At 44.1% G+C, this 22,613-nt stretch overlaps 1 protein-coding gene and 1 long non-coding RNA gene across 3 annotated transcripts in view; one reads left to right on the top strand and one right to left on the bottom strand.

Moving 5' to 3' along the window:
* Positions 1 to 22,613, top strand: part of LOC122638148 (protein rhomboid) — a 247,900-nt gene that overhangs the window by 68,527 nt on the left and 156,760 nt on the right. The window lies entirely within an intron of this gene.
* LOC122638158 overlaps positions 1 to 22,613 on the bottom strand; it is an 88,133-nt gene that overhangs the window by 65,194 nt on the left and 326 nt on the right. The window contains exons 2-4 of the long non-coding RNA XR_006329358.1: positions 22,510 to 22,581; positions 22,184 to 22,428; positions 21,953 to 22,064 (exon numbers count right to left, since the gene is read on the bottom strand). This is a non-coding gene — a long non-coding RNA (uncharacterized LOC122638158). The remainder of the gene's footprint in view (positions 1 to 21,952; positions 22,065 to 22,183; positions 22,429 to 22,509; positions 22,582 to 22,613) is intronic.

The following is a 22,613-nucleotide window of genomic DNA, read 5'->3' as shown; positions in this document are numbered from 1 at the left end:
GCCGCTACGATTCATTTTCTCTCTTTCTCTCTGTGCCTTTCGAGAAAAATATCGAGACTCCTCCTCGGGAAGTTTGCAAAAATATTAGTTCCGTGCAAAGCGTTATCTCTCCATCTCCTTTAGCCGCTCGCTCGACTTTGAGATTTTTCAGTTTGTCTTGTCCCTACGAATCTTACGATCCTCCCGGGGAGCACCGTTTCTTTCGAGGCACCGTGGAAATTTTAACGCTTCGAACGATCGCAAAGAGGAAACGCTTTTCATTTCTCTCTCTCTCTCTTCCTCTGCGTAAAGGATTATTACTTTACAGCGCAGAATTTCGAACAAATTCTCACGGCACGCTGAGAAGAAACGAAGGAACGCGCCAAAGTTGAAGCTTCTCTTTTTTCTTCGTGGCCGATCGTTCGATCATCGAGCATCGCGAAGCACTCTCGAGTTTTTTTGATAAGGAAGAATTGAAAGCTCGGCTCTCGCTTCTCCTTCCCTTGGTTCGGCCTTCGGGTATAACCTATTAAAATTTGAATAATCCTTCGCTCGAGTTAACGGCCTTAATTAAAAAGTTTCCTATTTGCATCGAGGAAACGTAGGAGAATGGGCTTTTGTAGCTTTCCCGCAGGTTCGCCGCGAGCTAGCGAATCTTCTTTTTCCCCTTTCTCCTTCTTCCTGTTATACGAGGCTCGCGGTCGTCGATAGTTCGGCGCTTAATGTCCCTTTTTATCATTGTTACTTTTGGAATTCTTTCCGCGTAGGAACGATCGAGGAGAGAACGCGCCGAAGGTAATTAACGAAAGATACTAGCTCCCTTCTTTCGCGTTTCTTACTTTCTCCGACGTCGAGAAGAACGGAATCGTCCGATAAAATTTATCTCTCCTCGACTATTTCGTTTTTCCACTTTCTCACGCGAGAGAGACATCGTCGACCTGCCGAAGAATGCGAGTCCTTGAAATCTCTTCGGCTTTATAATTTTCTTCTCTCTCTCCTCTATACTTAAAAGGCGCGGGCAATTAAGTAGCGTCAAAGAATTCGCCTCTGTCGTGACCCTACGACGTGTATTCCTATATTTCCACGCGCTTTTATCTCACGGTAAAACGAGCGAAAACGCCGAGTCCTCCTTCGCACCGTGTATTCTTTAGTAACTCCTTTCATTTTCATTTCCCTTTCTGACCCTTTTATTTCTCTCCAAGGCGCATCTTGGTTAGCGCGAAGGAATTAAAAGTTTCTTCGACGTAACTCGTAGCCTATTCGTTTGCAGAAGGGTCTCTTTGGATCTTGGAGGTACACAAGTTCTTAACGGTAACTTTCGTTCTCGTCCTTCTCGAGGGTCGTTGGTTATACGTACGGCGACTGGAACGCGGCGAGCCTAAAACAGGCCACATAAATAACCGCTTTATTTTTCAAGACGAAACAACGATCCTTTTAATCCGAGGATCCATTTTTTACCTTTAATAAAGTTCTACGATCCTCATCGAGTTTGAATTCCTTCGTTTTAAAGCCGTTAAATCTCGTAGCATGCATTTTTCATTTCGCGCCTCGACTTTGCGCGGCGACGATGAAACGAAAGAAAAGGGATAAAAAGAACGCGCCTTTCCGTCGTTTACTTCGCTTCATGCGGAAAACGCATTCGGACTCGAATTCTCGGTAAACCAACGTGACATTTGGAAGTAAATTCTACGCTCGGTATGCTCGAGAAGCGCGGCCCCTTTCTCTGATAGGAGATGAGGAGGAGGAAAGACGTTGCAAGAAAGCAAGAAAGGAAGAGCGAAGGAAGGAAGGAAGGAAGGAAGGAAGGAAGGAAGGAAGGAGGGACGGAGGGAGGAAAGAAAGAGAGAAAGAAAGAAAGGAGAATGAGAAGATGGAGGTGCCAGCAGCTACTGGCGCGGCGTTCTCAGGCGAACCATTAAACCGTGTCGTCCTCTGCGAAGGAGTCATGGGATCATCCAAAGTAAACCTCGCGGCTTACGACCTCCTTCTCCTTCGCTCGCTTGCATCGGCCGCCCACTCGCCTGTTTTTCTTTTTCTCTTTCTCTCCGCGTTCGTCCGTCTCTTTTCTCTCGTCTCCTCCTCGTCTTCCTCTTTCACGCTCGAACGGTCTCGTCTTTCCTCTCTGCAACATCCCTCGTGCTTCGCGCGCTATCGCGTCGCTTTATCGGTACCTAGAGCTTTGTCTGCCGGTAGCTGCCGATAGGAGACACCTTCCCTGATAAACGATCGCCTCCTCTTAACCACCGTGGATACATGCGTCGAGTTTAATTAAGAACGAACGATCCTACCGTCCCTACCGGGCTATCGAAGGATTCCATGGCTCGATGGAAAAGCATCGCGCGGAGATAGCTCGAGAAGGTAATCGCTACGTAAATCGGTACTCTTTTACGCGACTTGTTATTTTATCTCGAGCGCCGCGCTCGTTAATTCGCGATCGCCGTGCCGAATCGTTCGAGCTCGAGTAATCTTATTCGTTGACCCTTGTCTCTCCGTCGATGTAACACGTATAACAAAGAATAATATAATTAATGGAACGATAAATTCATTGTAGACGAATTTTTACGAGATAGCGCATATCGTTTATACCGTAGTTACGTGCGATATAAAAATCTGATATCGCATCGAAGACCCGTTCCAATCGTAAATCAAAAGTAAATATAACCTTTGGCCGTGCGATAAAACTGCGAGCAAGACTTCGCCTATGAGGTATTTTATATCCTTTATTTCCCATCGTTTTGTAGACGGTTGGACCGTTAGAACGAATTCGATCGTCTCGAGTGTCCTAACTTGTATCACGTGAGCATTCACACTTTTTGTATCCTTCAACTATCCGTAAAGAAAGCACGAGGAAAGCAGAGAGAGAGAGAGAGAGAGAGAGAGACGAGGAATGGCTCCGTTAAGGAGGGTCAAACATCGAGCATTACGAGCTTCGCCTCGCGACGGGAAACAAGCCCGTACGAGCTCGTTCCTTGCTCGATCATTTCCTCTCTTTTTTTTTTATTTTCGAAAGAGAGCCCATACCATTCGGTAAGCTTTTACGCGACCATTTTCTAACGCCGTTACGAGTGTGGTATTACAACGCGTATACCGTGTCTTGGAACGAGTGGAATACGGCTTAGATCTTACGATTCCCGGATGCTACTAAGGAGAGACCATCAAACCGCCTTCTATGCGATGCCCTTTCTAAAGCCGGCTCTTACTCTTTTTCTCTTTTTCTCCATCGATGCGATATGCATTCGCACAAAGTGAAGCTATTCCGTCCTTCTTCGACTATATATTCTTACCTTGTACCATCTTCCTATCTTTCTATCAAACGTTTATTTTCTTTCGAGAACAAGGAAATTTGCATAGAGACGCGGCAAACTCTCTCGAACGTCGAACGGCGGAACGGATTAAAAGTTTGCCGCCCAGCGATCGAAAAAGACACTTTATTGCGTAATTTTCTTACCTTTTACAACGAAAGATTTCGAAACGAACGATCGAGAAACCCAATTTCGTCGAAGCGAATAAGAAAGGATTAACGTCGATGTGGCGATCGACGATCGAAATCGTTAAGATAAACGTACGTTTTTCGCGTATTTGTTAAAAGGTTTATTGAAAATTTATAGCGCGTCTCGTTCGGGATTCGCGCTAATCCATTTTACTTTCTCACTCGGACAACATCGTTATTGCCGGCGCTAATGGATTTCAAAGGTTTATGAAATTTGAAATAATTATTAATATCTCGCGTCGAACGTCCGATTTATAGGAATTCGACTGTACCGTTTGGTTACGTTAATACGCTTACCGGGAGCATTTAGGAAGATCGGAGTAAGCTACATAAACGATTCGACGATTCGAATTTAATGGATTTATCCGATAATCGGTATACCGTCGTAAATTCGACTACCGTTTATCGCAGATTATTATTTCAAATTCCCGATTCGAAATTAGATTTTAGCTCCATGTACTTATTCGAATAAAAAAGACGAATCGATCGGTATCGTCGTGCGATCGCGTATACTCGTGCCCGGCCAGAACTCGTGAGAAAGCTATGGCGATCGTAAAGGCGCGAGTTCGAAGTTTTATGTTCGGAGATAAGTCGCTTATATTTCAATGCGGCGAAACGAGAGAAACCGCGAAGCGTCTTGAAAAGGTTTTCCTGTTCTCCCCAAGCGACGATAAATAATCCTCGGAAGAGAGTAAAATTAACTCGAATGTAAGGTCCATCGCGTTTCACCGTTCTCGCGAGAAACAACTGGATTCGAGCTTTTAGCATCCCTTAAGGAAATTCCCCGAGACATTAATATCGTTTTATACTCGATAATCGTATTACGTACGTACCGTGTACCTACGGGCACACGGTACCGATGAAACAAAGGACTCGAAAAATTTTTGAATATATTTTTATCTCCCTCCCACCCCACCCCCCTCTCTCTACGGAATGAAAAATGCGTAATCATTTTTAACGCGATATTAAAAATTCATAAAAAAGAGAACGTTCAATCGCGAGCGACGTTACACCGTGTATTCTTTCTCTCGCTCTCTCGCTCTCTCGGTCACTGTTTGATGCAGTTTTTTCTTTTTTTAGCACCGTCCGCACATTTTCGCCCGCGTAGATCGATGCATCGATGTAATCTCGTGTTTATCAACTCTCTATATCCCTCTTCTCTCCCTTCCTCGTTTTCCCGCGAATCCACTAGCGAAGCTCTTTCCATTTTACAACCGATGGAAAAAGAACGTGCGGAAGTACGAATGAAAATTTGATTCGCGCTAGGGCGCCCGCTCTCTCTCTCTCTCTCTCTCTCTCTCTCTCTCTCTCTCTCTCTCTTTCTATTTTTTTTCTCGCGGAAGTTCTTTCGACCAGGAAGTGAGATCGACCAAGCGCGAGTGTAGTTTCGTTTCGGTCTGCTTTCAGGATTAATTAAAAAAAAGAAAGAAAAACAAGAAGGAGAAAATAAAGAGGAAAGAGGAAGGATGTTGAAAATGCGCGAGCGAGAAAGATATAAAAAAAAAAAGTAAAAGAAAAAAGAAAATAAATAAGAAGAGAGAGAAAGAGGGAGAGACGTAAAACTACTTGATGCGTATCCAGACGCAGGAGTGGAAGGGAAAGGATAGAATAAAGCGTTAGGAGGCGGAGGAAGACTAATTACGTTATTTATAAGCAGCGTAGGCGCGATTCTCGTCTTTAAATCGTGCTCGAGCTTGCCACGGAAAAATACAAAGTCCGCCAACGTGCGCCCTCGAGTCTATCGACTACGAACACGAATCGCGGCAACAAAATAAAATATGAAATTCTATGCGGTCGGGAGAAAAATCGATTCAAGGAAAAACTCATTATCTCCGTATCACGCTACGTTCTGTGATTCTTCGAGTTTCGTTAAATAAAGAATCGATGGATGGTTCGATTGCTCGTTCCCCTTGGAACGATGACCATGTACATCGGATAATTGCGTTTATTAAAACGTTACGCGTTCTAGTTCTCGCGTGCGCGTTCTCCTTTCACCCTCCCGCAGAATCGGCCTTTTATAGAAAATGCGTGCAGTCTACCGTGCGAATACGGAGGTTAAGTCGCTGCCGAGACTCGCGCGACGGGAGAGAGAGAGAGAGAGAGAGAGAGAGAGAGAGAGAGAGAGAGAGAGAGGCAGAAACGACCTTTCCGAATTCTAAAAGTTTCGTTCGTTTACGTTATACCATTCAATATCTTTCGTTTCTTGATACTCATTCGCGATATCCGTCGAGCATACTATTTTGAAGTAATTCGCTCGTTATCGATAACCCATTAAGAAGCATAGAATAATTATCTAGTTATAAGAGCGCGAACGAGGTAGGTCGATTCACGTTCCGCCTTCTTTCGGCACTTCTCTCTTCCTTCCACGAGCATCGTACGAGGTCTCTTAATTAAATTACGACCCTCGGCCTCGATTTAATTAACATTAACTCGGTCTCGCGCGTTCACCTTCTCGCACGTGTCTCAAACTCTTCCTTCCTTCTTTACTGCGGGATGCTCTCCTTTCAAGGACACGGACCTATAGGTGCTTCCCGTTAATTAACGACGCGCAAATTGAAATTCGCGAAATCTTATTACACTCGCTCTCGAAGGAAGCGTGGACAACGGAGTATCAGTTTTTGATCGACTATTTTTGAAAATATTTCTCTAGGCGTCGTAAAAGGTGCGCCAGCGACCGAATTACACTCTCGTCCGTAACGAAGAGGGCGAACACGCGTCACAATTTTTCATATCACGTGGCTGTGCTTGCATTATGTCGTTACGCTTCGCCGTCCCGCGTGCGGCCTCGTAGAAAGGGGTACATGCATATGTATGGACATACTATGTACGTAAATACGTATACATACGAGTATATAGGAGAAAAAGAGTATAAGTAATGGAGCACTCTCTTATTGTTGTCGGCTACCGCGCATCTGCATAAGGTTTTTAAAATTCAACGAAGATGTCCACGCCTCGATACCGGCCGCAAAAATGTACTGCGAATTAACTCGCTAGGAATGCACGTGTGTGCCGAGGAATTACAATTTTTCACGTTTTCTAACGTAATCGCATTCGCTGAGAAATATTTTCTCTCTCTTTCTCCCTCTCTCTCTCTCTCTCTCTCTCCATCCCTCTTTTCCTCGTTTCTCATAAATCTATAGATAAATCTATAAAGGAGGTAAGATGGAACGCTACCGGTCGCTGCGGATCTCAATGACAGTAGACAACACGCGTATCCATAAATTATATTTTCGAGAGTTATCCCGTAGGACGAAAAAAGGAGACAAAGAAACAGGATTCGAGAGAATAGATTACAAGGAGATGGATATAAAAAGAGAAGGAAGGATGGAACAAAAACGGGGGAGGGAGAGAGGGAGAGAAAGAGTCGTACAGGGTAGGGAGAGAAAAAGAGATTAGACTACGTGTCCTGGCGAAATCCTCGGCCATTATTTCATTTGGTGGACCCCTCTGTGTGTACGTCCGCTGCTAGAAATGAATATGCAAGAACCTACCGGGGTGAATATTTACGAGCAGCTCATGCGCGCGCGCGCACATGCGAGCCACAGCGAGCGAGTTTGAAAAGACGAAGCCGAGCAGAACCAACGGGAGACGGCGCTTCTCTCGTTCTGGTTCGCTCCGCACCGAACCATGTTGTTCCTTTCACCCATTTTTCGTTCTCTCTTTAAACACGCGAGTCCCTTGTAAATCGACGTACAGAGTAGAAAAATGATACGTCGCCGTTTTACTATCCGCTTTTTCTATTCTTTCTTATTTTTTTTTTTTTTTGTTTTTATACCATCCTGTCGACGTCCTTTTTCCCGTCGTTGTAATAAACACGCGATACGTGGGTTTTCGAAATTTTTATTCCAATACGCTTTACGAGCGTACGAAAATCTCAAAAATTTTTATCCGCGATCGTCTCTTGCGAACAATAACGTCGAGAACGCTTGCTCCTGGAATAATAGAAAAAGACCAATTAGGGACGTTGTCAAAGGGCCACGTCGTCGTCGAAGAAAAGCAACGTAGCTCGGTCGGACTCATTATCCGTCCGTCTTATTTCGGTTACTTCCGGAACTTCTTTTCTCGAGTATATTTCGCGGAGTTCCCCTCTAACGAGAAGAAAGCGTACCCTACGTATATACACCTCCACTTGTCGTTGAAGGCTCATCGTCGAGAAGGACGATGGCTAAGAAAACGTACAGACTCGTTTTGCCGTTCGAGCACACTCATCCACCTCGTTTCGACAAATTCCGTTTCTCTTCCGTTCCTTTTCCGTTTCGCCTTCTTTTTCTTCGGTAACCTCCGACGATCCTCCGTAATCGCCAACATAAATTCTTTTCACGTAGTATCATGGCTTTCTTTGGTCTTTATCGAACGAACGTAATTGCTCGATCTTTATACTCGACCAAATCGAGATACGTAGGTCGGATATAATCGTTTCTTTTTTCAATCGGAAAAGTGTTATATCTTACGAATTGGTTTACAGATGTATCTATTAATCGCGTATACCGTTGCGCCCCGTACGAAATGGCTCGTAGTTTTTATCAAATGCAGAGAGGTTTCGTAAGCGCGAACGTTTGAACAGGAAAGTCGGGACGAGGAGCGACCGGAAACATACTTATTTCTGTTCTTCGAGAAGTCTCGCGCGATGGCAAGGAGGGAAAAGGAAAGAGAAAAAGAAGGAGAGCGAGAGAGCGAGAGAGAAAGAAGGAGCTAGAACCTTCGACGCTTTTATCTCGAGTAGCCGCGATCGAAAGGTGCTGGGCACGCGCGAGCTTTCTAAACATAGTAATGTCACTTCTTTCCCGCTCCGGGAAAGAACCGACTTGGTCGTTCCTCTTGCAGGAAAAAGAGAAAGAGAGATAAGTAGATAAATAGTAGAAGAGTAAGAAAGAGAAGTGGGCTGAAAAAAGCTGAGAAAGAAAAACGAAGAGTCCTCTTTCTTTCTTCCTCCTTCCTTTCCCCCTTTTCAACCTTCTTTCAACTCTACGAATTCGATTAAGCACCACCTACGAAGGGATGATCTAATTAACGCTCGGTCTCGTTAGCCGTTGCTTCCTCCTAGTCTTTCATCATTACTCAAAAGCTCGTGCAGCGTTTCCGCCTTTGCTCGTGCGAACGAACGTATCAAAGAAAGTCAGGAAATTTCGATCTCGCTGGCCGGTGATAAAGGAACAAAGTGCTTTCGCGTATATCTCTACTCGCTTCTTTCTTTCTCTCGCTCTCTTTCTCCCTTTCTATTTCCTTCCAAAATAAAACGCGACGAAAGAATGAGACGAATTACGTGGCACCCCGCTTTCGGCGAAAACGAGCGAAAGGACTAAGACGAGCGTCGCGTTATCGCACGGCTGACATACCTGCGAGTGTAGGCTGAGAGAGAGAGAGAGAGAGAAAGTGCGTAAGAGCAAAGAGAACATAATTAGCGAGCCGAGTTGTGAATGTTTCTATTTATACGAGCGCGACGATTTATTTTCTCGTGCAAGAGAATTGTTTCAGTGGTTCTCACAGTCATTAACTGGCCCCTTCGTTCCTCCAATTACATGTATGTATTAAAGTACTATATCAGTATGCGCAATGTGTACTGTACTTTCTAAACGTTTTAAATATCAATGGATCCTATCGTTGAATCGGACGGAAAGAATAAAGACGAAAGATAAAAGACGATTTCAAAGACAAGGAGCGTGTACCGCGAAAAGATCGAAGAATGGTAAATGAAGCGAGAATATCTTCGTTTTGGAACGTTTAACGTTTCAATGGTACTCCAACTCGAAGTGCTCTTACGAAGTAACGAACGAACGAAATAGAAAGAGGGAGAGGGCAAAGACGTGTAGCCGTAGAGAAAGAGGAAAGGGTGTAGCTGTCATTAATCGCGGCGGTCTATCACACGAGTACTCTCGGAGTAACGAACCATCGTTGTTGTCGACGAGTCTCGAATTTTTCCTCGCGTTTGCTTTTCGAGCTCCTACTCCGACTACGCGTTTCGTCGTTCGTTCTCGATTCGCGGCCTTACGAGAAAAATATTTCGCGGTATGATTAACTTTGCCCGTTCCACTTTTTTCCTTTTTCTTACTCGACTCTCCCACGAGGCGTTGTCACGTAGAACTCGAATCGAAGGGAGGAATATATAGTTGGTCGATAACCACCGTGAATATTAACCGGGGAATATCGTGCTCGCGCATGCAAAATTGCAACTAGAAATTTCTTTTTTTTTTCCAAGTTGCTCCCTCGGGAAAAATCATCGCTCTCGCACTTTTTTTTTTCAAAATCCCACGATCGTTACTCGACGAGATATTCTTTGACGTTTTGACTCCGTTTCGAAAAAGAGAATAGAGAGCGAGCGAACGACGGCTCGTTGGACGTTGGATAGTTAAGAACGATTCGTCGTTAGAGGATAACATTAAATGGTATACGTACGATACCGCGTCGACGATGAGATCATTTTTTAAATACGCGGTACACGATTAAACGTGCAACGTTGTTTATCTTTCCCTCGTCCGAAAGTCCATTTACCGCGACATTGGCGTCTTTCTATTAGTTCGAATAACTCGGATTTAGCGGCGTAATTCGAAAAGTCGAAGGGAAGAAACGTCACGACCTACTTTTCAAACGGCAAACGTCTTTTCAATTTGCGGAAAGAGACGGTCGGAGATAAGCGGAGCGTGTTTCGAGAGAAACGCGTCAAATAAGAGGGCGCGAGGCCCCGCACACTTCTCCTTCTAGGGCGAGGCCTTGGATCTTCGCTTAAACGTCGTGACGGGAAAAATTTGACTTGGCAAGCCTTACCTTTCGCCCGGTGGTGGTTCTCTTCGCGAAGTCGCGTTCGAGACGTCTTTCCTCTTACGAAGGCTCTCTAGTACTCTCTCGCAAGGAGGCACGTCATATTTACGCGACGTATTTGCCTCCGTTGATTACTGTTTGACATGCTCGGCCACCTTCCTCCGCATTCCTTTCCATTTCTCTTTCCTTATTTCATCTCTTTTCCCTTCTCCGAATTAGGAAATTCGTAGGGAAATTGAAGTGGAAAAGAAAGAGAGGCTCGCTGAAACGTCGAACTTTGACTTTGCACGGATAACACGATTATGGTTCGCTTCGCGATTACTGGATCGCGAGTTGCATGGTAGTCGCTTTATCGGAGGAGGGATTATCGCAGTGCGGAGAGCTTGGAATCTGACTTTCCGCGCTTCGTGTAATTAGAATTTACAGCTTAACGAGATTATATGCGGTTAGAGACAGTTATTTGCCAGTTGGAAACGACCGACGGAGGACGGGCCGTCTACGGTCTAATTGATTCGGGTTTCGTGAACTTTCGAACTCGCTACAAATCCTATAGCGTGTCATTATACGTCGATTCGATTACGTTACACGAGGAATTGGTGATATAGTTGGTCGTCGTATTTTTTTCCAGAAAAGAACGTAATTTCCTGTCTTTAAATCGAGTAACAAAATATTTGCAGATCTTTCACTTCGAATCTTGCCTACCGTTTTTCGTTGTCGCTAACGATGCTGCTCGGCATTTCTTCTCTATCCGTCGCTCTCTCTCTCTCTGTCTGTCTCTCTCTCTCTCTCCCTCTCTCTCTCTCTCTCTCTCTCTCTTCCGTTTTGTCTTTAGAAAGGAGGGAAAGGATAGAGTAAGAAAACGGAAAGGAATAAAGAAGATAGATGTTAAGTAAGAAAACTTGGGAAGGGAGAACGGAAAGTGGAGGGAAGGGTACCTCGGAGGCACGAGCCAGTGCAGCAGACAGATTCGAATACGATATGCAAGCTTCTTGAAAAGATTCTGAAAGAGGAAGGTAAGAGGAAGGAGACTGAAAGGCATTCTGTGGGCGCGCTCGTTGCGAGAGTAAAGGAACCCGTGGAAAAAGAAGAAAGAAGGAAGCAGTGTAGCCTTCCGTGAGTTCTGCCTTTGTCTCTCTCTCTCTCTCTCTCTCTCTCTCTCTCTCTCTCTCTCTCTCTCTCTCTCTCTCTCTCTCTCTCTCTCTCTCTATTCTGCACAAAAGAACGCACGCATTTGTTAATTTTTCCCGTCTCGCTTATTTTCGTTATCCGTGATAGCTTCGTACCGCTGTTATTTCTGCAGAAATATCAAGCGAAAGATAGATTACTAACCTTAGGAGCAAATGTAACGAGTCTTGCGATTCGTTGTGCTCGAACGAGAAACATTGAGATACTTTCGATATTTCGTCTTTCCAAACATTTAACTTTAATCATAATCTAGAGACGATACGACCGCCGTTTTTATAGTACGTGTTATTAATTCGCATGGTTTCGTTTGGGTCGAATCGAATGGGAGGTTGTTGCAGTTGGCGTGGAAGGTAGGGTGAGATGGAAGCGACGGAGAAGAAAAATTTTCATTCTACCTCGAGCAACAAGGACGACGACGACGACGACGACTAGCGGGGGCTTCAAAGGCGCGCCACGCGATGTATTCTCGATTCGAGCTCGTAAATATTTACGCGGAACGTGCGCGCCCGATTACATTTGCATTTCGGATTCACGGCGATTTCTAAACGGCCGCTCTGCGATACCACGACGCAGTGCTAGTAGCTACCCTACCTCGACGCCGTCCCCCTATTCCCTTTGCGATTATGCGTCGCTCGTTCCATTTAAATAGGCACAAGTAGGTTAGTCCGTTCACGCACGCCTCCGCACACACACACACACACACACACACATACGCGCGCGCGTGCTATGCGTGCTATCCGTCAATCTCCTCCGTTAAGAAAAACGCGAAACAACGCTTGCCATTTCACCTTCCAAGAATTGATTTTCGATCGAATTTTAGATTATTATTTAAATGATCTTGCTACAAGTACGAAGTTTCCTTTTTATCGTTATTTTCACGGTGCGGAGCGATGCTTTTCCGAAAATAAGTTCGAGCTTTAACGCAGAGACGAGCTTTGCTATACGCTCGTCGGTGGTCAACGGTGGTCTGTATCTCGGTGGTCGGTGGTCAGAGTTGAAGGTTCCACACTGAGTAGAGAGTAACTCGCAAGAGTAGCCGTTAGTTCTCGAGTAGCCAACGAGTAAGTAGTCACCCGAGTACTACCGTGAAAATCTGTACAGCTAGGTTCACCTTCTTGCGGTAACCAACCACGATTTTGTACCTGTCTCTGTTCAATATTTCTCTCTCTCTCTCGTCTTTAACTACGGTATGCTCTTTGAAAGAGTGCCATAATCACGAAACCGCGTCAAAACATTTACCTTTCGTTAGATACTCGTACACCTTAGTCTCTTAATAAGATTTTCTCCGAACAGTCGGTGATATCGTCCTACGAGGTTCGTTTTCGATCTTTCAAACTCGGCGAAGACGTCATTTTCCTAGCGAATTGCCTATGCAATAATACCCGTGTAGTTACGGTAGAAGGTATATGTCATCGAATATGACGCTTTGGAAAGGACGGTAGCGAACGACGGCCCGTCTACGCTCGCTCGCGTACGCGCTCGAGCGTAAAAGTAAAGCCGCGCGAAGGCCGTTCTCATGAATGAGTGTTCAATGGGCGCCGGTCATTACTTTTCCCGTCGCGAGAACGAGTCGGACTCGGCGCGCGCCAACCTACGTTCGGCGTGCGACGAGCAAAGGTGCATTCGTACGTACGTTAACTTTTACGTAGGAACGTTCTCTCCTCGAGACGATGAGGGAACAGAGAGGGAGAGAGAGAGAGAGAGAGAGAGAGGGAAATAGAGAGAGGAGGGGAGGGAGCGAGGGAGAGAGGGATAGGGAGAAACAGCACGCCTTTGGACGACCGTAAGGAGAAGCAGCGTGACTCACCGCAGAAAGACGCTATTATATCGCATGGCCGTCTTGAGTCCGTGCCTCGTGCCTATCTACACAGTGTCATCTTATAAATAATACTTCAAAAATGGTATAATAAGGGAAATTAATTCTGAAAGGGAAAATATATATATATAAAACTCGTGGCACGAAGGGTGGCCTTATTTGGTCTTAATTGGACGATAATGATGTTACGAAGGACGATAACAAGATGTCTTGTAAGATAAATAGTAATAGCCATTATCTACTCGAAAGCTTATCGCTCAAATATTATTACGATCGAGATTCGATCGGATCTCGTCATACGTCGCGACGCTTGTTTCTTTTCGTCGAAAGTTATCCTAGGCGTATCGTTTCTTTTAACGAATAACTCAATCGTCGTGTAGTATTTTTTATAAGCATCGAAAGTCGACTGAAAACACTATGCCCACCTTGTATAAGTTTACGCGTCAACGTTACTCCACCTACGTGCTTTGCGAACTGGGTGTCGATCCGGACCGTTGTAGTTTTAGAAAAATCTACGATGACGTTATCTTGAAATAGGATACGCCATTCGATTTAAACTCCTCCGTTGATTGTAGAGAGAGAAAGGTATACGATATACCTACGCGATGTTAATTATTGCGAAGTGATTGCACGGATAATTGGAAATCGAAATGGATTCGAAATAATATCTAAACGTATTCGACAAACAATAGCAGCAATACGACTTCGTTCAATGCGTAGTTCGATCGATCGAGGTGAAGCATCGATTATGAAAATTTTCTCCGTTAACAGCTACGTTAAGTTCGTCGATAAATATTTTCTCTAATCCCATACGTACAACGTCGAATCTTAAAATAAAAAAAAGAAACGAAGAGTGCGACGAAAATGATCGTGCACAGCCTCGCCTCGTAGGACATACATATGTACGTACGAGCAAGCATAAGTATGCCAGTGACGATGTCATCCGTTTCCGGAGAATCAAGTCTTTTTTTTCTTTACGTGGAAATAGCGTGGGTACGACGAGTCGCGTACGGTACTTCGAGAAGTAGAAGAAGAAGAAGAAGAAGAAGAAGAAGAAGAAGAAGAAGTGGAAGAGAAGGGAGAGGAAGAAAGGAAGGATTCGACGCCACACCTCGTCGCACCCCGATTCTCTCTTCCCTCTCGCCCTTCCACGAGTTATGGCTTTACGGTTGGTTGCGTCCAAGATTTATGAAGCAAACGATCATGCCAGTAGATCGGAAGAAAGAAGAGGTAAGGAAGGCGGAGGAAGAGGATAAGAAGAAAAGACGGAGGACTGTAAAAAGCGTAGCGACGAGACAGCGAAAGTGACGAACCTTTCGGCCCTTGGACCTGTCTAGGTACTTTCCAAGAGCGACGGTTACGTCTCTCTCTCTCTCTCTCTCTCTCTCTCTCTCTCTCTCTCTCTCTCTCTCTCTCTTTCTCTCTCTCTCTCGTTCAAAGTCGATTCGCCCGATTCTCGTCGTTCCGTCGATGATTATTTTTCGCTCTGAAAATAGAAGGTATTGAACGACGAACGTGCGCTACTCGTATTTCCGAGTTCTATCGAACTAACGACTACATCAGCGAACCATTATACGGTACTTTGATTATTTTTCCCCAAATCACATTTCGTCCGCAACACATTCGTTTACTTCGAAACTACCTTGTGTATAGAGTCGAACTTTACGCGCTAAATTCGAAATAATTCTTTTACGGTAGTAAAGTCACATTAGCGACCCCGACCAAAAGGAATGGCTGTGGGTTTGTTAATTATAGTAAAAGCAAGGTAGACTCGGACGCTATACTTTTCTTTATCGTAGCGGACGTAATGGGCCACGAGGAAAAGAAGTAAGACCGTTATTTATCGCGTCCGGTGTAATACTCGCGTATCATAATTGAAGTATCGAACGAGAATAATTAACGCGAGGCCATATGTCGCCATACGTCGAGCAGATCGATGAACGAACGCGTACGACTGCGCGTCGAACGCGAGATTCGACGTTCCCACGTATACGTTATTTAACGTATTTCCATGCATCGTGATAATGTCGCGACCGATTTCTTATTCCAATGCGAGAAGAGAAAACGAGTTTAACGCGAAACCATGCGACTAACCGTCCGGCCCTTAATCTCCATTATCCAAAGATCGATAAGCAAATCCGCCATGCATCTGCGTTTACGTATAGGTACCCTCTACCTACTCGTTCCCAACCTGTGTATTCTCCTGCTTACGATCGTAAATAACGATTAGCATAGGCAAGATTAAACAGGTCCATCGGTTCGAAAGCGCGTTACAAAAACGAGATAATCGGTCGATACGTCATCCCTCGCTAATATCGCCATTCCTAATGAACCATCGACGATAATAGAGGAGGACGGATACGAGACGAACGAGATATCGTTATTTCAACGGAACGTTGCCTTCGACAATAACTTCCTTCGCCGTTGTCGAATGAAAGATCGTCAATTCGATTAATAATTCTCGCCGGCGAATTAATCATTATTCTTTTCCTCGAATACCGAGCATTTTTCGCGAGAGCATTTTACCTCATCGATAATCGTAAATATTGAATAACCGTTAAATTTTCAAGAGGATTACAAGAGAACTCGATATCTCGCGGGTTCCTAGATCGATAAACAAATAGGGCCACGAAGGAGCCCTACGCGCGATATACGTGTACATAGGGGTCGTAAATAACGATTAGCTTGGCAGCAGACGGTCGAAGACCGCTGAAATTGGTCTTTCCAACGGCATGAAAAACGAAACACGATGTATCTTCGTTTGCACGCTAGATCGGGTAGGAGTCTGCGGAAGGTCCACGCTTCTTCCTCTTTCTCTTACTTCCTTCGACTCGATATCGGAGTAGCTCGCCTTAGCCGGAGGTCAATGTCGACTTTGCTGATACCGTGGAGTCGAATTGCTTCGAGGAAACGACAAATTAAGTCTAAAGATGCGCATGCTCCTCTCTCTCTCTCTCTCTCTCGAGGTCCGCGAACGACGACCACGACGCGTTACCGTCCCTTAAATCGTTATCGTCTTCGATCGAGAGGACACGAATTACCGATCGTTGCGTGACAAAATTTAATAAGACACTCGGAAGAAGAACTTTGCAAATTCGTTGACGTTAAACGAATTATAATTACTAACGAGGAAGGATAGAAGTAATTAATTCATTCATTCAATATTTCTCGTCGCCAGAGGGGATGATGTTGTCCCAACACCTTTCAGCTATTACCACGTGCCGTAATTCTAAATTATCCCGCTCGTTTTACGCCTTAATAATAGGATGCGGAGGTGGATGCGAGCTGTAACGGGACCGAGAGAAAGGCGAGACGGTGGGAGAGAGTGAATGAAATAGAGAGAGGGAGAGAAGGAGAGAGGGGGTGGGTGGAGGAGAGAAAGGGGACAATAAGAGATTCCTTTAGCTCGCGCAACGTGCTTTAATTAAACAGGATACGTTAGACGATGTAACTGTTGCGAGCCACCGCACTTACGTACGCTTATTAAGATAAAACAAGCAATTACCGGGGCAAGAAGGTCAATACACCTTCTTCTTCTTATTCTTCTTCTCCTCCTTCTTCTTCTTATTCTTCTTATTCTTCTTCCCGCCTTACTTACTTATATCCTCCTTCCAGCAACCGTATACGGGTTTCTTACGACCGTACGCACGTACACGCTAGCGTTCAAAAATATTTTCTTCGCGTTCCACGAGTGGAAAGAAAAGCTCATTAACGATCGAGTATTCAATCGAGATTTTTTCCTAAAAGTCAAAAATATAGTATCCGATTTAGCAACTGGAAGCGTTGCGCGTCGTTGCGAAGGAACGCGCGATATTGGTTATCAATTGTGTCAAGGAATAATCTAGGAAGTTTCCGAACGTATGCAGAGCTATGTAAGCTATACGTTATGCTATCCGAGTCATTCAATCGCATTTACTCGACGACCGCTTTATCCTTAACGAGAACCGGAAGAGCGTAGGTGTCGCGCGTGTTTCTCGCGTGGAACGAGACGCGAGCGCGTCCTGATTCGCCGATAATTCCACAGGAAAGAGAGAGAGAGAGCGAGAGAGGGAGAGCGAGAGAAATATTTCTTTATCTCCGAGAGAAATATTTCTTCGTCCCTCGAAGAGAAACTTTCGATTTCGCGATATTTCGAACGATGGTATCGTAACGATCGGATTCAGGATTTGTCTGTCCCCATAAAATCTCCATGGAGTACCTAATTTTATTGCTCGTCTATCGCGAGAGATACGTCTACTATGAAATAGAAACACGTTGAAGATCCGACGCAATCCCAAACTAGGTACATCTAAGGTTAATCGTAGAACGACGGAGGGGATAGCGAGGGTTAGATGGTAGTTTAATGCGAGTCTGACGCGAATCGGAGAATTCCGAAATTCCGCGCATCGAATTTCGAGACTCCGTTTCGGCACTGCACGCGGAGTATTATCGACGCACACGCGTGCGTTCCGCATTCGACGAAAACGTGCCTTCCATACCATCGAGATATTTCGAATTATCCTGCCCTAAAATAAGATGGACAAGGAAAGGACCGACGTGATGTTCGAGCTTCGCCCTTTTCGTCTTTCTACATTCTCGTCTGTCCGCGAACGTGGAAGGAGGTTACGTGGAAGATAACGTGGAAGGTAACGTAGAAGGAAATTGGCTGCAGTCACGTGGCCGACGTTTCCGCCCTCGGAAATTCTAGAAATCTCTCGTCGAGACGACGTCTGCCTTAGGGAAACGCCCGACAACCGTCGCTCCCTAATTTGCATCGCACGTCCATGTAGTACATACGTCGTTTTACGATATTTTCTACCAGCACGTGGATATACGTAGATACGTTGTAGGTATAGGCGGGGCTGGACCCCGTAATCCGTTAGGACTTTATCAAACGGAGAAAAAATTTCGCTATGGCGTAAGTTCTTGACAGTAGAGAGAAGGAGACGGAGGAGAAGAGTCGTGATCCACGGCTTCTATTCGCGCACGAGCGCGCGCGCACGCGCTACGTCGAAGAAGCAAGAGCATTTCGAAGAGGAAGGGAAGAGAAAGATGAATAAAGAGTTTGTAAGCAAGAAAGAGAGAAGGAGACGGAGACGTCTCGAAGCCGGTCAAAAATAGCGAGAAAGAACAAAGCGCTGCCGCGATCGTCCGTCTTCCTTTGCATCTCTTCTCGGTTTGTGCTTTTTCTATTTTTTTCGTTTCCAAACTACCGTTCGGATATTTTCTTTTCGTACGTACGTCCTCTGGTTCGGTGATTTTCTCGGAGTTTCGTCGATTCGCGCGTACACACGACAACGGAAAATTAATTCGAGAATGGAATCGATCGTAGCGCTAATTCTTTGTGTACGCGTTTCGCTCGCTCGTGTTTCTATACGACCGATCGCGAAAGATGGAAAACGGTAACATTATGGAAAGGAAATAAAGTATCTCGATTCCATCTCGATCCACTCGATAACGAGATAGAAGCGACGAGCAAAAGGAAGAAGCACGCGCGGCGATATCGGGTAAAAGGTAAAGCCTATTGCCCGTTTGTATTCTTTCCGAACGATCCCAAACAGTTCCTCGATTTTCGGTCGGATACCGCAAGCCCTCGGGCCATGCGCAAGGTAAACGAGATAGTCGAGCGTTCGACGAGCCAACGGCGAACCTAATGCGACCGGAAGTATCGACGATTTCAAAGAATTACTCTGCCAAAGAAAATTGGAAAGGCACGGAGTTGTATCGAAAGAAAATACGTGACAAATATTTTTCACCTCTTTTTCGGATCGCCGTCGGAATTAATTTACTACGAATTCGTACGTTCTTTTCGACATTTGGGAGAGTGCATCGTTTCGATCGAACCTTTCTCCCATCGATATCCACTTGCTAATTCGTCCGAAGCAACGAACAATTCTTCGATTTGAAAAGAGAGAGAGACGGGGTGGGGGAGGGGACGAATAAAAGAGGAAGAAAAAAGAGTCGAGTTTCGACAATTTTAAATGGCTCCCGTTTATTCTCCCTCCTCCGATGCGCGCGCGGAAATAAAATCAAAGTGGTCGGGATAGGGGATGGGAGAGGGGGGAGAGAATCAGCGCGAGTTTTATTTGCCCGCTGCGACGTGAATTCATCGGTTTTCCGGTTACACGCCGATCCGAATGCATTTATGTAATCGATGAAATAATATTTAACGGGTAAACCGACATGGCAACCGATTATTCGTTCGGCTCGTTGAAAATAGACTCTCCCTTTTTCGGAAATAAAAGAATCGAATGGAATAGTTAGATGAGGGAAGGAGGATGGTAAAGCAGTTCGGTGCTTCCATCCGTGAGCTTTCTTTATTTATCGTTTTTGCATTCGATAAACCAAAGGACTCGATCGATTTCGCCTCCTTTTATTTTTCAATCGACCCTCCTCCATCTCTTTCGAGCACTCGCACAAGCACCATCTTCGCGTTAAAGCGAGATTTAAATCGTCCGGATTCATCGAAGCCATCTCGCGTTAATAGCTTCGCTGTAATTCACTCGTATTCGCGAGGCAATCGTTTAGAGATTCGGAGAGGCATCCACGATGGCCATTTCCATCGATATCTTCCTCTCCCCCCCCCCCCTCTCTCAACAATACGACCGATCGTTCGATTAAAAATAATATCAAGCTTCCAGAAGAGTGGCATAAGGGATACGTTGCCGTTATTTTTACGATACACGATACGGCGTAACGATAACTGGCATCCTCGATTAACCCTTTACGTACATACGTACGTATGCGTGTGAATTTAGACGACATCGAGGGGGTAAGTGATAATGCCGATAGTCGGCTGCGGCTTAAATATATCGTTAACGTGCAACTACCTTTGGCAATATTGCCGGATAAAGTAATTGAAGCCCATCGAAATCACGTGGGATAATGGAATAAGCGTTGGAATGCATCGTTTCACAGATACCCGCCGTTTCGATCGCAATTCGATTGAATATTGCCAATGGATAAGAGCTGCGTCGTAAGTTCATTAACCTTGCCTATGAAACCGTAGATGAAGTCGGAAAAGCTACAAAGAAAGAAAAAAAGAGAAAAAGAAACGGTAACAGATCGATATACAAATCTCCGTTGAGTATTCTTGACGCAACGTGTAGAAAAAGTCGGAGGAAAAAAAAGGTGTTTGCAGAATCCGCTGGGAACGTCTTTCTTTCCATGTTAGATCTATCTTGTAAAATACGTAGGACAGGACGCTATAAATAAACATTGGCCGCACGACGCGTGTGTGTCGTTGGTGAAGCTCCGCCAAATGAAAATACTAACTACTACGAAGAATTTACGTTTTCCCCTTGACCTCCTAGCGTTGTTTGGAAGCGGAGCGAGATAGAAAGGAGACCGAACCGTGCTCAATGACGTTTCGTGTAACATCGACCTTCCGTTCTTCTAATCTGCGTGAGCCACGGCCAAAGACGCAAACTACCTAAAAATAGTTTCCTCGCTCTTGGTCACGCGAAACGCGATTAAACGCGAGACGGGAAAATTCACGAGACGCGTCTCGTCCTATTTTGCGACGACCTCGATCGAGTCTGGAAGATATAATTTATCTACTCTACGGTCAGAAGCGACAGGTTTACAAAACTAACAACGATTAATAACCTATAATAATTTCTTGATTTCTATTCGTGCTAGAGCTCTAATTATTTGTACCAATAGAAATATTCTGCATATTTTCCATACGTTTCTCAAGGATATATATATATATACACACATACTATGATCGAGCACAAACAATTTTGAAAAGGCATTAAAATATGCTGCCCATTACCACGCCATTATTCGCGCTACACAATTGAATTGGATCGCAAGCAATACCGATTCACCGTGCGAAGGTTACTGCATACCGCGCTCCCGGGCTAAGATCAAACATTCGAATTAATTGCGTTTAATAAGTCTTCCGATTTAATTTATAAAAGATTCATCGACCACAATTTTAATAGATGAATTTTTTCACGAAGGTCCAACTTGCCTTTCCGCCGTTATTCTAAATTTAAATTCAAATATAATTTGTAGTTTCCCGACGTGTAATACACCTCGTAATAATGCTACTTTAATATGCTATTATTAACAAACTTTCAATTATTCTCACGGCATTTCTCTATTGTCAAATTAAAAGTTGAAAATCATTAACTCGACATTAAAAAGTTAAGAAACGCAATTGGAGCAGGAGGAAGATACGTTGAAATGGACTCGTCTTTCTTAAATCGATTATTGCGCTACACCTGTCTGTACTGTCGACCACACTGTGATATTATAAATATCAAAATTGTATGTTTTACTTTATTAAAAATTCTCAGGCGACTCTATTCTAGAAGCGGCTAATCTAATTTATTAACGCGACTGTATCTTGTCACTTGTAGTCTAGGATCTACTTAGCGCGAATATCTTCTTGTTCGTTTTCTATCAATATCTAATTAGATGGCACGTATATCTAAGGTGTTAAACTTTACATAGATTTTTTACGTTTTGTTAATTTCTTAATTTCATGGGAAAGAAATGAAAGATAACATAATTACGTACAGTTAATTATCAATATTATCGATTGAAATGCTATAAATAAGCATGCAAAATTATGAAAAAGCAAACTTATCGCTCACGAGTAAACTCACGAAAGAATTTACTCGTGGTCGTGCTGATCAATAATCAATATAAAAAATTACAACCAGTAACCCGTGTCGATTAGGTTTTTTCATCCTCGACACGATGGGCACTAGAGGGACTTTAATCTTTTCACTCACTACTTTGGAAGTTCTCCGATGGCTCCAAAACACTCGTCCGCCGTGTAAGTGGATATCGAGATGGGTTGATCCGTAGTAGGTTGAAAATGAGCTAGATCAACGTCGACTCCGGCTAAAGGTGTTGTAGATTGATACGAAGCAATTGCAATGATCCGAAAAGAAAGCAAAACCCTTATCCGTGTTATAATGAAACATTGCGAACTTATATATAACATTTTAAAATCTACTTACCGATAATCCTCGGAAAGATATCTTCAATAATCTTTTTTGATGCACTGACTCTAATTTGATGAAATAAAACACTGACTCTAGTAGGCGTTAATTACGTTCTTTTACTACGAGACGGACATTAAATCTGTGATCACATTGCGCGCAATCATTTATTCTTTAATTCAAAAATCGCGAAACGCGGAAGAATCTAAATTCTCGAGCAAGCACCGATTTTATATCATTGCCTCGCGCGCCGTTGCAATGAACTGAAAAAGACAAAAACAAAATCACTATTATCTACGTTATGATTTAAAGTTATAAAATAATTAATTGCAAATATTATTTACTAGAGACTTTGTAGATCCTCGCACGATTAATCAGCTTCAAGATGATTCAATTACTGACTTATCTTCTAATTACTAGATCACAACAGTAAAATTACACTATCGCT

The sequence above is a fragment of the Vespula pensylvanica genome, chromosome 2 (genome assembly GCF_014466175.1).
Source record: "Vespula pensylvanica isolate Volc-1 chromosome 2, ASM1446617v1, whole genome shotgun sequence".
NCBI lineage: Eukaryota > Metazoa > Arthropoda > Insecta > Hymenoptera > Vespidae > Vespula > Vespula pensylvanica.
This window is presented reverse-complemented; position numbering and strand designations above follow the sequence as displayed.